The sequence below is a fragment of the Megalopta genalis genome, chromosome 9 (genome assembly GCF_051020955.1).
Source record: "Megalopta genalis isolate 19385.01 chromosome 9, iyMegGena1_principal, whole genome shotgun sequence".
NCBI lineage: Eukaryota > Metazoa > Arthropoda > Insecta > Hymenoptera > Halictidae > Megalopta > Megalopta genalis.
Genome location: NC_135021.1, coordinates 10,751,031 through 10,756,262, shown reverse-complemented (window position 1 = coordinate 10,756,262; position 5,232 = coordinate 10,751,031). Strand labels below are relative to the sequence as shown.

The 5,232-nt window shown below is 35.2% G+C and overlaps 1 long non-coding RNA gene across 1 annotated transcript; it reads right to left on the bottom strand.

Annotated features, from left to right (window-relative positions):
• Window positions 1–356: 356 nt before the first annotated feature.
• Window positions 357–4,977, bottom strand: LOC117218791 (uncharacterized). The gene is made up of 2 exons (XR_004489880.2): window positions 4,879–4,977; window positions 357–1,613 (listed from the first exon to the last, which is right to left on the bottom strand). It is a non-coding gene; the product is annotated as an uncharacterized LOC117218791 (long non-coding RNA).
• Between the last annotated feature and the right edge of the window lie 255 nt (window positions 4,978–5,232).

Sequence of the window (5,232 nt, the reverse complement as noted above, 5' to 3'; positions counted from 1 at the left end):
AACGAGGCACGGTCGCGATTCGTTTCATTTTTCGTCCCATATTCATCGATCCGTTCGTACTGTTGTTTGCGGAGACACCCAACTAAAGGAAAAATAGAAAACGAGAAATAAAAGAGAGAGAGAGCGAGAGAGAGAGAGAGAGAGAAAGAGAAAGAGAGTAAAAGAGAAAGAGAGTAAAAGAGAAAGAGAGTAAAAGAGATAGATAGAGAGAGAGAGAGAGAGAGAGAGAGAAATGTAACACAAATGGTATGACGTTTTTCGAAACGATGCAATTTCGAAAGTGACCTATTCTCAATTGATTGAATTCCGTTAGAACTGACGGCGGTGCAACGCTGATCAAATTATTCATGAACATGTTTTATCAAACGAGAGTCAAGACATTTTGTCATGTCTTTGTATATTTTTATGCAATGTTGTAGAATGATATTGTTTCAAATATATTATACAGATAATGATAATAAACAAATTTATATGCCATAAGCTGTTCATAATCTTGCGCGAAGTCATCGCCCTGTATCCAAGTACGATCGCTTAGCTTTAATTTGAGCCTTTGAGTGTTCGAAAATTCCTACGAGAACACATTCCAAAATCAATTTGAAATTATCCCTTAAGATCGAGTCATTTTTCGCTGGCTTAACATTTATTGTTTCTTCAACGTGGTGTTTCATTTATTTCGACTTTCCTCATTGGAAACCTCAGAAGAATCCCAGCAATGTACTTATACCAATTCTACGCATGTTTGAGTTGTAATTAATTAGTTAGTTACAATTTCCTAGTTGATGTTCCAACGTGAAATATCCTAACAGGTGATTCGTACTACTTTCGCCGTAACGAGATAATGTAAAATCTGGCACGAATAGTCTGCTGAAATGATCAGATAGCGCCTTTCTTGCAAAATCAAGAAGTTATTCTCAGCCTCGGTACAGCGCCAATTAGTAAATTGCAAAAGGCTCAAACTGCTAGCCGACCGGTGACGTCGCTTGTGGTGAAATCTGGAAGCTCTGTCCAGGGTCCATACAGCGCCAGTTAGTAGTTGACAAAACCTGGAAACTGACTGCTGGCCGAACAGTGGCGTCACTTGTGGTGAAATCTAGAAAGTCTATTCAGGCTCCGTAAAGCGCTAATTCGGAAGTGACAAAACGCTGAAACTGTTAGCCAACCCACAGACGAGGTTCTGTGACCAAATAATGGTAAAACGTTGGAACTATTCGCCAAATTATCGACAGTCCATATTTTTTGCAGAATGGCATTTGGACAAATATATACTTAGGACACTTGCGAGGTATCAGTTCCATGACGCAATGTATTTTTTTGTCACCCGAAAATCAAGTACCTGATTCACCATTACCATTCACATGTCGCACTCGTCGTTACCGATATTTCGAAAATTTAATATTCTTAGTGAGAATCGAGTATGCTGTATACCTCATTTGTGTTGTCTAGATCTGCCACAGGTTTTGTATGGTGGCGCCGTGCGTGTAAGAAATGTGAACTAAATTTGGCTAGTAGTTTCAACATTTTGCCAATAATTCATGTGGTGCTGTTGGTTCTGCCACAAGCGGCGCCACCTGATGATTTCAGCAGATGATTCGTGCCAGATTTTACATTCCCTCCTATGGCGAAAAAGGTACGAATCATTTTTTAGTGTATTTGATATTGCAACATTAAATGGAAAATTGTTACTAACTAATCAATTAGAAAACAAATGTGCGAAAAATTAGTGTAGATACATTATCGGGATTTCTTCTGAATTTTTCAAATATAAAAATGATCAAAAATTCCAAATCATCTCAAATACTAGTTAAATTCTGATCGCGTTAGCTCGGTGAAAAGTAATTTGATTTTAATGGATCACTTCCAATTATGTGCGATTTTAGAATGCGTTCCCGTACAAATTTTCGAACGTTTAAGGGCTCAAATTAAAGCTAGACGAGTGTACTTTTGTACAGAATGATTGATATTTGACAATAATTTAGCATACTAAACATTAAATCTTAGATACTAATTGCTCTCGAAGCAACGCGATTCGATTTTCATGCGATCCTTCGAATCGATTTCATAATTATTGCAATACCCATGCACGCAATATGAAAGCAGCAATTGTCGCTGACAATGTAATGTGTTTTTTTAACAAACGTAGCTTCTATTCAACCGGGAGAAACGACTGGGAAGCCATTCCCAAATATGTATTCCCGTCGCATTCTTTCGCCGCGACAAGTATAAGATTCGAAAATCTTGTCCCCGACTGAGTGGTTGTCGGGGGCAGTCGATACATTCTTATTTCTATACAAAGCCTTTCAATTTCCCTACTGAGCCTTTGATATTTTGCAGAACGAGGGTCCTTTGCCCTACCCATCGCGTTTCCCGCTTCCCGCTTCGCTACGATTTCGCTCGTGCCCCGCATCTCGTCTTTTCCTCTTCGATCCTATGTGAAAGTTATGGAAATCAACTCATTCGACGGCTCTAAAAAATCACCGAAATGTCGAACCGTTTCTCCCCATTAGCGTCCACCGCATCATTTATTTGCTCTACAACTAACGACGCTGTGGGGTAAGTGAAGGTACTACTGCGGACGTCCCAAATACTGCGGTATTTTATAAAAATAATAAAATCTAACATGTTGAAGTGTGCAATCTTCTAAAAATGAATGTTATAATTTTTATATGTTTAATATTGATAATTTATGACATACAAGTAACCACAGCAATCGCAATTTTAATTCATTTATTGACTTTTGATATTCGGAAGTTTATGAAATCGCTGTAAATGCTGACTCAAAAGGCATTTATGTTTTAGTAATTAATAATAAACTATTCATTTTAGCGTTATTTTTAGATAAAGTAATCATTACTTCGATAAAAAAAATCGACGTACACTGTCACTAACATTTATCCTCAAATATTATTTACTAAAACGGTATTCTGCGCATAGTTTTTTCCATGTGTATACATTACTGCGGTGTGTACGAACTACGTACCTTAACCTATACAACAGAGTTCTCGATGAGCCAGTGCAAACACGCTTTTTTGATTGTAGAGTACTAATATATACTTAATTTGTGAAATTCTACAGTGAGAATATCTTGAATCTAGAAATTGTAGCTGTACGTTTATATTGAAAAGAAAATGGGCTATGCCAATCTTGACACGCAGTAATCGGAATGCCCGCAGTATTTGACTCGCAGTAATAGATACATTACACGAGTAATATATGCACACGTATGATATCTTTACATTACGCTTTTTAGTGAAATTTGTGCTTTCAGAAATCCAATATTTTGAGCAAAGTAAATATTCAAGTCAAAGAATAATAGATATGGCTAAATTTGTCAATTTATTGGCGTGAAAGGTCTTATTTTCTCTACCAAACTTCACCTACATTGAGAAACCCCAGCATAGTAAATTCTCCCTAACTGACGCTCAGCTTGGAAACAGAAATAGACCATTTTGGAAGAGGAGGCACGATTAATTGAGCCTTGCGACTCATTTTTATAGTTGACGATTTAAAATCAACAATTATAAAAATAAGGTGCAAAGCTCGAATAATCGTATCTCCCTTTCCCAAATTGTCCCTTTTTTTGTTTCCAAGCTCAGCGTCAATTCATTGGAAAACCGCAGTAATACCAATACTTACCCTACAAGAAAAACAAATGTGCCGAAAATGGAAACAATTGAGCCGTTCATTTTGAAAGTCGCATAAGTCACTTTACCGTAACGAAAAGTGGTGATTTTTTAACGTTTATACGAAATTATTTATACTGAGAAAAATATCAGTATCCTGAGATAACAAATACAAGTAAATCTTCTCGAAAGTTAGCATCTATATTTTTAAACGTGTTAAAACGCAAACCCTTAAATATATCGACTTAAAAACAAAGTGACTTATGCCACTTTCAAAATAAACGGCTTAATCATCCACTGAAGACAAAAAAAAAGTCAAAAACAATCGAAAGTTCCTTGGACACACGACAATTATTTCTGACGGACAAAGTCTTTCAACGTATTTCTCTCTTTCGCTAATCTGAATACAGTAGAACCTCGATTAACCGAACTAGATTTTCCTCGATCTTTATTATCCAGATTTTTTATTATTCCAAGTAATGACGACGAAACTATAGAAGGACCTCGATTAGACCTCGACCTATCATCTTGTTTGAAACAGCACGACTCGAGGAAGTTCCCTGTGTCGCGAAATGAGGAGCGAAAGGATTGAACGCACTGGTCTTGAGAATAAATATGTGCAAACTGTTTGCTCACTAAATAAACTGTAATTCACTTGTATAGTATTAATAATTATCGTATTATAGTATTATACTAATATACTAATATATTATACTAATATACTATAGTATTATACTAATATACTATAACATTATACTAATATACTAATATATTATACTAATATACTATAGTATTATACTAATATACTATAGTATTATACTAATATACTATAACATTATACTAATATACTATAACATTATACTAATATACTAATATATTATACTAATATACTAATATATTATACTAATATACTATAGTATTATACTAATATACTATAACATTATACTAATATACTAATATATTATACTAATATACTATAGTATTATACTAATATACTAATATATTATACTAATATACTATAACATTATACTAATATACTATAACATTATACTAATATACTAATATATTATACTAATATACTATAGTATTATACTAATATACTAATATGTTATAGTATTATACTAATTATAGTATTAGTAATTATCATAACAATGAACTGAACAATTCGATAAAATGATAACAAACAATGTAACAAAAATAACAATAAAGATACTGTCGCAGTAGCGAATGGACAAGGTACATACTTGCGAATACATACCTCTAATAGCTCGAATAACACGATACATACGTGTTGACGCTCGCACGGTTCGTAATGAAGAAAGTGAGTTCGATCGTTACAGTTGCGTCGAGGTGCGAGAGGGACACCTTACCATTCGTCGCGTAAACACATCGCATAAACAGAGGCGGTCGCTGAGACAAAGGGAAGTTGTCTTAATGATGTGAACTACTCGCTTAGAGATGGCAGACCCTGTCCGTCCTAGGCGCATCGAGCACGGTCGAACTTCCATGATTGTCCACCGGTCTGTGTGGCCAATTCCGAACACGTCTTATCCTATTATTGTTAATAATAATTAACCCTTAGCTCTTCGAACCATTCTGGACGTTGGCTATC